This window comes from Pleurodeles waltl, chromosome 3_1 (genome assembly GCF_031143425.1).
Source record: "Pleurodeles waltl isolate 20211129_DDA chromosome 3_1, aPleWal1.hap1.20221129, whole genome shotgun sequence".
In the NCBI taxonomy this organism is placed as follows: Eukaryota; Metazoa; Chordata; class Amphibia; order Caudata; family Salamandridae; genus Pleurodeles; species Pleurodeles waltl.
In genome coordinates, this window is record NC_090440.1 from 957,055,063 (window position 1) to 957,068,360 (window position 13,298).

General features: G+C 43.1%; 1 protein-coding gene across 4 annotated transcripts in view; it reads right to left on the reverse strand.

The window, feature by feature from the left end:
* The window catches only part of FHL3 (four and a half LIM domains 3), a 240,107-nt gene that overhangs the window by 115,774 nt on the left and 111,035 nt on the right, over positions 1 to 13,298 (reverse strand). For all 4 annotated transcript variants that reach the window (XM_069223975.1, XM_069223972.1, XM_069223973.1 and 1 more), the window contains one exon: positions 13,120 to 13,196. The gene's annotated coding sequence lies outside the window, so the exon portion shown is untranslated. The remainder of the gene's footprint in view (positions 1 to 13,119; positions 13,197 to 13,298) is intronic.

The window sequence follows — 13,298 nt, forward strand, 5'->3', positions numbered from 1 at the left end:
ACCTCAGGAGGTTCCACTGGCACTTGATACACAAATGTGCTCATGTCCAATCCCTCACACACACATTCAATGCACTACAAAATTAATGCCCCATCTAACTAATCAGTTGCATCTCCTTTCACCAACCACCCAGACACCGCCACTCCTCAGGATTCCTACTCACACACATCCCACGCATACATAGAACCAGATCAGGAGGACAGGTATTCTCTCACAAAACTACTAAAGTGTGGATCTCACTCTCTATATCAGAGCTTTCTCCTCTCTTGAATTCTGCAAGTAGCTGAAGCTTCACCTGTTTTATTAAAGTTCTATATTTGTTACCTATCAGCAGTAGGACTTAGTTTAAAGATTTGTTTTGTGCAAAAACAGCTGTGCTTAACGCTTCAGTTCACGACACACACAGGTCACTTCCTCTTTACCTGGTCTCCCATTGCATCCCTAGATAATGCTAACAATTAATTGGATGCCAGACGCCTGTTTTACTGACTCTCATGTATGGAATGCTCTGACGCAGTACCTGGGAGCTACTTCATAATGCTTGGCCTTTAGGAAAAGATTAATCTTTTTTCCATGGCCCGTTCAGTTGCGTGAAAGTCATGAGGTAGGAGGAGAATGCTGGACTTTCATCTGGATGTAGAGTTGGGCTTTGCTCATTTCACGATCTGTTCAATATGTGCAGAATGTATTAACAAAAAGAAAACAAAGTGCTGCTAATGTCCCAATTTCGTTCTTCTCCATCCCCCTATACACACAAAAGGATCAGATATAATACTTGTCTCCTCTGAACTCTGATTCCTCACCTCCCATTCCGGCCCCTGAAGACTGCTAGTTCACTCAACCTTCTCCATATATGCTCTTGCCTGCTTCCACAGCCTCTCTGTGTATCCCACTGCTTGTTTTGCCATCTCTGTGCCTGATTAGTTGCATCCCTACCTCTCCAGATCCACTTAAATTCCAGGTCCCTCTAGCCCCAATTGTCAGACTCTTTGGGTATCAGTTGTTCTACGTTTCCAAGGTCATTTCTCAGAGAGGTTTCTTCCTCTACTAGTACAAGATATCTGGGTGCCCTTCTAGCAGCAGACTCCTTCAAATATTTAGCATCTTGAATCAAGACTGGTAAGAAGAACAGGGAACAGAACGTAATTGTTGCAGGCTCTCTCACTCTAAGAAAATGGAGTAGCAGCACAAGTGGCTGGGAGACGCCCCCTAAAATATAAATCTGCATCATACATGTAAGTATGCCATTCTGGAATGCAGATTCAAATCCACAATATTGATACCAGGTAACCATTGTTTAATTTGAAAATAATAGTAGTAAAATAGTTGCGGGGCACCAACGTTTTTCTTAGTTGCCAGCTGCTGCCACTGGCAAATTCCAGCTCTGATGAAAACCAAGAGTGGCTAATTCTGATTCCATATCATCACCATCATACACAACTTGTCTCTTTGTCTCATTGTTTTTTTTATCTCATCTGTCTCCCATCGTCGGATTTCCTACATTTTTCTTCCATTTCTTTCTCCCTTTTATTGCTTCACTATTTTGCTTATGATCAAAAATTGATGATTAAAGATATGTCCCAGTCCCCCAAAAGGAGTGCCAGCACCCACCGCTGCAACCATCAACAAGCATTAAGCACTAAGTAACACGATGGATGACGTTAAGTATGTAATGAGGTGCAAGCGTTGGCGTGTCAGGTATCAATGTTTTTTTAATCAATTGTTATTAGTTGCCAAGAACCTGCATCACGTTACAGACATAAACACAGATCACAAGCTACTACCAAGAACTATATTCCTTGCCCAACTTTTGCATAACTGGTAGTTGGCAACATGTCGAACACAGTAGCAAAGAGCCCCACCTCTACCCTCACCAACATTGAGGAAACCCACACTCTTTCATGCCGCCGCTTCTCCAATACAGTCCGGTTCACTCATCCTCTGTCTCCAGTCTGTCAAAAAGCGACCCCAGATCTCGTCAAAGTTCGGTAAATTAACATTGAGATTATATGTCACTCTTTCAAGGTGTGTAGCCTCAAACATATTTTCAAATCACTGCCTGTAGGATGGGACTTAAGTGGTATCAGTTGTTTTAATATACTATCTTCTGCTTTTTTATGTGACACATTGTATACATTTTAAGATGAGGTGAGCTGTGTTGGGGTCAGGTGTAGTGGCTTTAGTGTTTTAGGCTGGTGTTGTGATCTTTGGTTGGACGTCTGTCATTTGTTATGTTATTGAAATTTATAGAGCGCTCATTCACCAATCGGTTTCACAGCGCTGAAAAAGGGGGCAGTAGGGCAGGGGTGCTGTCTCTGAGAAATTAGCTGTAAACTTGGATGAATTAACAGGTTTTCAGCAGTTTTCTGAACTTTAGAAAGCAGGTGGTATATCTGGTATCTGGGGGATGAAATTCCACATGTTAGGCAGGAGAACTCAGAATCAGACTCCACCAATCTTCTTCTTTTTAAATTTGGGTACCGACAAGTAGTTTAGGTACGTGGAGCACAAGGTGCGGTTGGGAGTATATTTTTGAATGAGAGAGGAGATAAAGGCCAGACTTTTGTGTTAAGTGTTTTAAAAATGATGCAGCTTGTCTTGAGTATAGTTCTTTGAGTCACAGGTGGCCAATGGAATTTTTAAATCAGGGGGTGATGTGACACCGATTACATTGTTTAAATATAAGTTTGGCCATCTGATTCTGGACCATTTGTAGCCTGTTTGTGAGACATTTAGGGAGACCAGCATAGAGGGAATTAGCATAATCTATTCTAAAAATTACAATGGACGATGACAGACTGATTGAGGGCCTCAAGGGTTAGAAATTTGTCTATCTTCCTAATTCGCCAGAGCATATAAAAGGATTCAACGACTACTGCCCGTATTTGAGGCTTCATTGATAAGGTGCCATCAAGGATCACACCAATGCTCTTTGCTGGTTTCTTAGAGACTGGGAGAGTTCCCATCTCGTGGGACCAAAATTATGCTGACTAATAATCAACCTTACTTTTGGTGATGACAATTTCAGTTTAATCTGAATTCAATTTAAGGTGATTGCTGTTCATCCAGTTGTGGATGAGGAGCATGGTAGCTTGAAAGGATTCTTTAGATTCTTGAGAGTTATCAATTCTAAACAGTAACTGCATGTCATCCGCATAATAGCAGAGTAACCACTTCCTTTTTTTGAAAGAGTGAATAAGTGGGCGGATGTAAAGATTAAACAGGGGACGGATGTAAAAATTAAACAGGTGCAGGGAGAGAGAAGAGCCCTGGGGGACTCTGCAGTCCAACTGGACCTCTGAAGAATTATAAGTAAGTAAGCGGACTGATTGGGTGTGATTGGTTAGGAAGGAGGAGATCCTTACCAGAGCTGGACCCAGAAGTCCTTAGGCCTCAACACGGTCCAGTACGAGTTTGTGGTCTACCGTGTTGAAGGCCGCTGAGAGATCTAATGGGACCCAGGCCAGGGTGGTATCTTTGCTGCATTGTTCACGTATCTCGAGTATCAACTGGAAGGATGACTATTTACATGGAGTGAGCTGGGCAGAAACCTGCCTGGCAAGGGTCCAGGAATTCAGTTTCCTCTAGAAAAGTGCAGAGGTTTTTCACCACATTTGCCTCTAATACCTTAACCAGAAATGGCAGCAAAGATATTGGGCTCTAATTTTTCAATGTTAATGGATCTTCTCCGATTTTCTTCTGAAGGGGTACCACAGTTGTTTCTTTAAATGTGCTTGGGACTCTCCCTGGACTGATAAAGTAGTGAAAGAGAGAGAGGGCATTATCTGGAAATTTTGAAAACACTGTTTTTAAAAGATGATAGGTGAACAAATATCGCTAGGAGAGCCTGATTTTACTTTGGTCAGTAAATACTTAAGGTAGTCCTTGCTGATAAGAGGAAATGAGGAGTGGGTGGTAGAGTTCATATCTGCGTGCTTCAAACTCAAAACATTTATTTTCTCAATGAAGAACCTGTTGAGAGAATCACGTAAAGTTTGAGAAGGTGTGACAGGTAATGTAACTCGATTTTGATTTTCACAGTTCGGAGACAATTCCGAACAACTCTTTAGATTTATTTATGGATTAAATAATTGTATTGATAAAGAAAGTGGACTTAGCTTGAAGGATGAGAGTTTTATATTCTTTGAGGTGTTTTATGTAGATTTATTTTGCTTCTAGGGAGTTGTTTTTTCTGCCATTTCTGTTTGTAATGTTGAAATTCAATCTTGACTGCTTTCAGCTTGTGTGTGAACCATTTGTAGGCATCGTGGCATCTAGCCTGTTTATATAAGTGGAGAGGGGCATAAATATCGCTGGCTATTATTAGTCAGTCAGATAGTGCTTTTGCATGGGTGTCGATGTTATTGCTTGACTCGGGCAGCGTGGTAAACTAGATCATCACAAAATAGACTCAGATCGACCCGTGACCAGTTCCTAACTAATGTTTCAGTAAGAAGGGAGGTTTTTGCTGTGACCAATCTATCAATGAGAATTTAGTAAAACCATGAGCAAGGATAGACTGTAAGATTGGATATAATTAAACGAGTAAACCAAACTTCGACTAATGTATGGCCCTTGATATGTGTGGGGGAATGCATGTGTTGTTGAAAGTTTAGGTTTTTAAGATGATCATCAAAATCAATGGCTAGACATCCTTGGCCCAATAGATGAAATCTCCGATCAAGATAATTTTTGCATAACCCACACAGAAGGGGGGATTAACTCATACAATATCTGAGGAAAATATAGTATGTAGTCTGGAGGTCTGTAAGTTAGAACACATAAGAGGGGAGAGGTTTGAGATTCCATTTTGGTAATGAGACTATCCACCGCTGGTATGTCTAGTGGTGATATTTAGTGAATCTAATGTGATTCTTTATTACTGCGGCTATGCTGCCTCCTATAGTACCAGTTGGACGGTTTGAGAATAAAATATAATAGTCGTTGGGCAGGAAGGCTAGGATATCAGGTGTGGATTCCTCAGTGAGCCAAGTTTCTGTAAGTAGTAAAATATCTGGAGATTCAGAGTCTAATAAACTGTAAATTTCTAGCTGATGTTTCACCATTGAGTGAGAGTTTAAGTAAATGACCGCTTTTTGATTGGTTTTAGGGTTGTGGGTAATTAAGCCAACATTGGTGGTTTGCATAGGCGGGGAAGGTTTGTTAATCACTGAGATCGGCAGTAGGGAAAACACTTTTTAAGATTCCTAAATTATCTAATTTCTGCAGGAGTAAGGAGACTAATTTATAGTCAACTGAACAAAGATTTTTAATCTCAGTTGGGGAATAAATAAAAGTGTGAGGATTTTGGGCATAATAAACTGGCCCTTGGCCCTGACCAGGCGGGCGCAGATGGGCTTGCCTTGGCGTGCCAACAGCGTTTCCATGCAGCTTCAGACATTGGTGGCCGATAGCTCTTGTAGCCCCACCCCCTGCCCCCCAAATAGTGATTCACCGTCCTGAATGGTTCCCCCCAGGCAGTACAAAGCATTCAAATTAGTTTTCCCTTAAAGTGCAAGGCGGGTGCTCAGATTCCATAAAATGACCATTTTTAAATCAGTACAAGGATGAAAGGGTTTTTGGTGCAAGGTCTGATAAGGTGCAGAGATTTCAGCAGTTTTACATACTTGTGCCTCTGTGCGTTAGCGCTGCTTCGGTCATTTGTGGCCGATAGCTCTTGTAGCCCTGCCCCCTCAATATCAATTCAGCGACCTGATTGGTTCCCCCCAGGCAGTACAAAGCATTCTAATTAGTTTTCCTCTAAAGTGCAAGTGGGGCACTCAGATTCAAACAAACAACATTTCTTAAAATAGTACAAGCATATAAGCATTTTTAGTGCAAGGTCTGATATGGTGCAGAGATTTCAGCAGCTTTCACCTACTCGTGCCGCTGCGTGTCAGCGCTGCTTTGGTTATTTGTGACCAACAGCTCTGGTAGCCCCACCCCCTCTGTAGCGAATCAGCAACCTGATTGGTTGCCCCAGGCAATACAAACCATTCAAATTAGTCTTCTCCTAACGTGCAAGTGTGGCACTCAGAGTCAACTAAACGAAATTCTTAAAATAGTACAAAGATAAAAGCTTTTCTAGTGCAAGGTCTGATAAGGTGCAGAGATGTCAGCAGCTTTCACCTACTTGTGGTATTGGGTAACATAAAACCTGGTATCATGTGGCAGTTTGGTGTGTGTGGTAGTGTTATGTGGAATGATATTGTCCATTTAGGAGTGGCATGTTGCTATATGAACAACTGATATTATTTGTATGTTAGCCTGGTAGTTTTTTATGTGTTTTGTAGTGTTCCATGGTGTGATACATGGTGTAAAAATTAAAATACCCCCCACTTTGAACCAAAGGTCTTATGTCACCAAGCTAGCGCAGCCAGTCATTGCAACTTTCCCCAGAAGAGCTTGCTTGTCTCTTTCATCCAAGCATCTAATCATTCAACTTTTTATCCTTCCATCCACCCGCTGATACGCTATTTCACCTTTACATTCTGTCATCCATTCAGTCTTTCATCCAACAGTCTGTCACCATTCTATCAGGCCATCCACTTGTATCCAAACCTATCCATTTCTCTTTAAACCTATCCATCTTTTCACTCAGTCATTCATCCTTTCACTTATCCATCCCCCTTTCATACATTCATCCATTGTTTTAGTCATCCATCATTTTGCTCATCCATCCTGTCATTCATCCATACACCCTTCCACTCAGCCATCCATCCTTCCACTCACCCATTCACACTCCGAGCCATCCATTTACACTTTCACTTATCCATTCATCCTTTCACTAACTGATCCATCCTTTCACTCATTAATTTGCCAATTCACCCTTTCACTCATCCGTCTTCCCACCCTTTCACCCAGCCATCCAACATCCCTTCCACTCATCCATGCATTCTTTCCCTCATCCATCCTTACATCCATCCTTTCACTCATCCCATCCATTCTTTGATGCACTCATTCATCCACCTTTTCACTCAGTCCAACCATCCATTTACCCTTTCATTCATCCATCCATTCACAACTCATCCATCCATCATTTATCTCATCATCCCTCCATCCACCCTTTCACTCATCCATCCTTTATCCCTTTCACTCATCCATCCTTCCATCTATCCTTTCACTCAGTTATCCATGGATCTATCTGTCCACCCTTTCAACCTGTGCATCCATCCAGCCATCCACCCCATCCATCCATGTTCCATCTATTTACCCTTTCACTAATCATCCATCATGTCACTCACTCATCTATCCATCCTTTCTTTCATCATTCATCCATCAACCCTTCCACACCTCAATTCACCCATTCTCTCCCTCCCTTTCATTCATCCATCCTTACATCCACCCTTTCACTCATTCATCCATGCATCTATCCATTCACCACTTCACTCACTCACCGATCCACATTTGATCCATCCTTTCACTCACTCAGCTTCCCACCCTTTCACGTTAACAATTAGCCTTTGTTTGCAGAGTTGCAGACAGAATAGACCTATCAAAAACCCCACCCCCGTTGTAACTGCTAAAGCAGGGGGGTTGACGACGTCCCTGTTGTGTGGGGTTGTGCGTTAAGGTAGGAGTTCCATTGAAAAGCTATGGGCGTGTGAACCTATATTGGATCCGATGCACCAGCATGGGCTATGTAGTGAGATAAGAGTATAGGGTTTTGGAGAGGCTGTGATTTGAGTTCTTGTAGTCTGATAAGTGAAAATAAGGTGTGATGAGAGGTCCATGGGAATGATGAGGGTCTGTGGGGCCTGATTTGTATGTGGGATAGGATAAGCACGTGGGTGATGCAGGGGTTTGGGGCAAGATGTGAGAGTGCAGTTTGGTGTGGGGTGAGGTGTGAGGTGCTGAGAGTATAGGGTGAAGAGTGTAGGGTGTGATGTGTGTATGGGGTGGGTAAAAGAGTTGGTTAAACACAAGTACAATGGTGTGGTGTTTTAAAAGTGTGCCAGATCTGATAAGCGAGTGTAAGAGGTAAAGGAAGCAATTAGCAAGTGATGAAAGTGCATGAGGTGTGGCAAGTGTTCATCTTTCTTCGTCACTTACTCTGGGCCAGCACTTAAAGAATCCACGAGCTAGGGTTTACAATAAAGTGAGAAATGTGGTTGGGCTAGCAGGGTCAGACTGGCCTATGTAGCAATTAGTCAGTGCCCAACGGGCTAGTCTGACAGGTCAGTCTGTAGGCCTCTGTTATTATCTACTGATCCAGTTTTACTGTTTTTTTTCCCAGTTACTGAAACAATTATTACAGCTCGCCTAAATCCATGCATCCTTACATACAATGTAAAATACTTGCACAGTGTGTCTTTACAAGTTCAAAACGGCCCAAATTTGAAATATGGGACATTTTTTTGGCTTTCTAATCAACAAATGGGGGCAACTTTTATTTTGGTGCCTGCGCCTATTTTCCATCCTATACGTGCCAAAAGACCCAATTCAGGTGGGAACTCACCATTTTGAAACCACCAATGGCTTTATTTTAGCTGTGTCCTGCCTAAAATTGCCTCTGCTTCAATATAAGTCAACGGGAAAAATATATGCCCCAGTTGTCTTTCAAAATCTTCCACTTTATAGTCTTTTAAAACGTTGGCATGTGTCCAGTGAGACCCTGGTGGTTGGTGGCTTTAGCCAGCGCAGAGGCTGCTCGTAGGCCAGAGACTGAGCTCCTTATACTCATATTCCTGTTATGTGTTGGATGCAATAATGACATGGTGTAAAAGTCAGCCTCTGTCAATGCTTTGCTGAGAGAACTTATCTTTTTATGGGAACTGGCGAGTCAGAGAAGCCAAACTGTGGCACTATTCACCTGCAGCAAGAAAAATAAAAAACAGAGAGAATCTGTCCGCAGACGAGGCCCGGCAGGGCCAGCCAATCTTCTTCCCACACACCTTGATCGGACCATCCAGCAACGACGTAATTGTCGATCTTTAAAAAAAACCAAGCAGACGTCATCAGGCATATTAAAAAATCCCTAATAGCAATAATTGCTCGTAATGTACGAGTGTCCTGTTATTTTTATTTTCACGTGGTTTCCGTGCAACCTTTTACATTCCCAAGGAATGCAAACAACAGTCCATTAGCTAGGGTCCTCGCGCATTCGGCCTCATTGCTCGAGCGACACGGAGGCTTTCCGTGCTCGTGCAGACAGACCGGGAGCCTGGCTTCCATTTTGCACGGTGGCGCATCGCGCTCTCTGTGGCCCCACCCGTACCAGAGGACGCGAGAGAGGCCTTCCCCGCCTCAGACAGTTGTTAAGGGGTTGCTTCTGTCAGCTCTTCTGAGAAGCCAGGGATAAAGGACGGCTTTGTAATCACAGCGGCAGGGCTCGCCCGCGGGCTACTCTTGGGAACGTTTACGTGGGCCGCGAGCCAAAAGGGAGCCTGATGAGAAGCTTTCAAAACGGAGACAGCCGTTCCGTCCAGGGCACGAAACTAAAAAAGCACAACCCTCTCAAGTGGGCAACAAGCACATCTTATTGACTATGACGCCGCTGAATGTGTTTGCTTCCGTGTAATAGCAAAAATAATCAAACAATATCACTGACCGTGTCTATGTGGACACCACAAACTGAATTGCCCCTTGGCATGTTGGCAAGTGTCCGATACGTGAATCAACCCTAATTATTTCATCACCTGAATTGTAACACATACCCTGCAAACCCTGCAATGGTACTTGGTATCATAAGGACAGGCCACAGTTCTAGGTTTCTGTCTTTGGGACGTAATATTCGCATTTCTCATTGCTGCTGCGCAGAAAGTCCTGTGAGCAGAACGTTACCCCCATCCCTTCACCCCCTACCCCCATCTCCAGTTTTCAATAGAGGTGGGCAAGCCACTGAAATTGCGACCCAGGCTCCAGCTTGAAACCTGGCTCTTGCTCACGAGGGCCTGTTGGAACCTCGAGCCCATAAGGAGCTGAGCTTTCAAGTAGCTTCTGCCTGCCACCCTCTCGTACCCAGGATGTGGTGTTACGGCTGCCAACTGTGGCACTGGGGAACCAGGTTCAAGTGCCCGCGGCAGCTCACTTAATCTGCCCATGCAAATAACAATACATGTTATCTTAACTGCAGAAAATGCCCCATAAAATAAAAAGGAAAGCTTCACATAAAGAAAACCAAAAGTACCCATTTACCGTCTGATTTGTACAAAGTGAAACCAGAAAACCTGGATACATCGCAAATTCCATACTGAAAACTGTGTGATCCTGGGCAAATATTTATTTCATTTCTTCATTATAGCCTTTGAAAGCTCATTCAAACCTGTGAGCACAGAAGCCAGTTGCACAAAACTATCACTTTTAATAAGTGCTTCTCGGTGCAGTGCTCAGACAAGCCAACTTGTGAATTTATTCTGCTGTGTGAGGAGGAGGGGGGTATAACAATGAAGTGGGCGGTGCTTAATGCAGAGCAGAGCACAGCTCGAAACACTCCTAAATTCATAGCCCCCTCTCTCATGACAACCCCCCTTCTGCCCTGCCAAAAACCTGAATTAAAGCTTTGGAGGCTGCTGCCCATGTCATGGAGAGGTTTCACAGCTCATAATGAACATCGGTGGAGCTAAACCTCCAAACAATTAGCTGGAAACCTGCTCTTTGTAGGGATTTCCAGCTAACTGTGTAATATCAGTTCCTCACTGTGGGACCGTGTAACAGGAGCTGATATCAAGTGACGCACAGTAGCAGTGTGTGAGTTGACAGGTCTGAGTGCTATAATGTGCTCCATTAATGTCAAAGCTTTCACATGTTGAATTTTGAAGAGACTATCATATTTTACATGATGTTGTTGTATGATTTACAAAGCAAATATTTTCAGGTCTCAGCTCTTGCCTGGGCTCTAAGATCCGAGCTAGACTCTTGGCTTGGCTCTCCTTGTTAATTTGTTGGCTCACCCATCTATAGTTTTAAACAAACACACAGATGTAGCTGCTGAAATTCCACATATAGATAGCCATTGAATCATTTTTGAGAACATTAAAAAATATGCCTTTTGGGCTGGTTCTGCTGGAAAAAAGAGGGACCAAGGGTCTTTAGCTGGAAAGAAGGTGTAAAGGACGCTGATAATGGCCTGTTATGCCCAATACAGGGGACATTGGGGAACTTATACAGTGTTACTTGTAGTGTTGGGGGCCCTAGGCCCTCATGTTACTAAATAAGGAGACACAGACTCAGTAGCATGATAATTAAAACTGGCCAGGGGCACGTGTACTCGGCCTCTTTTATTGGCAGGGTCACCTGACTGGTGACACCTGTGTTGGGTGGGTTGTGGGGTATGCACGGAAGACCAGCCCTCAGCCGAGTGTCTCTCATAAACACTAGAACGTGTCCAGCAGGACACTGCATTACCATTCTCTTTGCAGCCCCCAATACAGGTGTCATGCTTGTAGAATGTCACACCACCATTACCCAAAACACATAATCATTGTTTTAGGCAAGAGCTCATATCAACTCCAAATATTCACTTGTGTGAGTGGGCCTGCTGCTACAGCACACCAAATGTCACTACTGTACCCCTTTTATACCTAGTCACACTTTCCTGTGTGAGAAAAAGATAAGATTCATGCTTAGGTCCAACTTACAATGTTACAGTTCATGTCCATGCAACAAGCCAGCTTTAAAACTCCAGTCAGAAAAATTTGGAAACTTCTTTCCGTTTATCAATTAAGCAATGCCAATACTTGTTTACAGTGTTTTAGCACTTGGCCTAGCTGCCTCATGACTTGCCCTTCCACCCTCCACAAGAGCAGATATCAGATACTTCAATCCTCACTGTCTATCACCCGTATCTCCGCCCCCAAAAAGTTGGAAAGCCTAAACTCCAGAATACCTCATGTGTGTGTGCTGCTCTCTCCTTTACCTTGCTTGTCATATATAGCCACAAACATTTTTTCTGATAACTCTGCTAGTTGCATCAGCATCACTGTAAAGTGGAGCAGGAGGATGGAGAAACCTTAGCAAGCTATCGGAGGCCATCTCCCTCGTGATGCAGATACATATCGGGGCTGACTTGGTCAAATCATGTGATATAAGCTGCTACAGGGAGTAAGTCCATAATCAACATCATCGTGCTCAAGTCACTGGAGTCCGCCTCATGCCAGTATGTCCAATGAAACTAGGTGGGACATTCAGCGGACACGTAGTGGACCAGGTGCACATTCACTCTCCGAAGCCCCACGGCCAATGACCAACTAACAAGATCCTCCCAAGCCAATCACAGGACAAGAGATTCCCTAACCAATCGAGGATCAGCTCCTTCCCACCACTACAAGAATATAATTCTGGTGACATTTTGGTCGTAAACTGTGGAATGACACAATCTCTGGAAAAAAACACCTCTGTTAAAGGAGTAATGATGGCGAATAGATTCCCGTCTTAACAGATTGTCCAAGGACATTCTAAAAAGGCATTCACATTACCTCTTCAACTCTTTCACCAAGGTGGCCAACTAACTACATTAAGTAAAAGCTCTAGCTTGGTAAAACTAGCTCTGTCTGACTTACAGTCTGTTATGGACAATGTTGAAGACTCTTTTGGCAAAGCAGGGATAATTGATGGACCTATCTATTTCCTGCTTAGTACCCCATTTACTTAATTCTGCCACTTGAATAATTTTTGCCTGTGTTGTTAAAATGCCAGTGCACCAATACATAATAAATAAGTACAAATGTCATTTGTTTGGACTAATATCAACTTCTAACACCAATCCTGCAGCACCACTTTCTCCTGCACCACCCTCTGTTGTGTCCTTGGTATACTCGTAGTGTTTTGACCAATCCTTCCACACTACATATAGGTATCATGGCATGCCATGGATCACTTGAGTATGTTTGACCATTCTGTCTCACTCCATAAATGTCATGTCCTGCAGACTTTCTCTATGTTATCACCTTTTGATAAGATTTTGCTTCCAATCAATCTTTCGGTCTTAGATCATGCCCCATGACACACACATGTTGGCCTACATTGTTCTTGTTTTCTGGAAGGAGTAGGTTGTTTATTTTCCCCTATCACAGTTTGGGATGAACAACACACAGATTCGGGTGCTGAAAGTACTCCCCGGTCGCAATACAGTCACAGGAAGTACATTAAAAATGTCATCAAAACAATCCATAATCTTACCAGGAGAATAATGGATCCACAGCAAAGGCCTCCTTTCGGGACAATGTGCATTTACAGTAGTTTCTTCCTTGTTTCTTCTGTGGAAAAAAGACCATAGAAGACATGATGAATCTAAACTTTATCAGTTCTAACATCAGGTGTCTAAACATGCACAACCAAAGTCATCATAGTTTGAATTA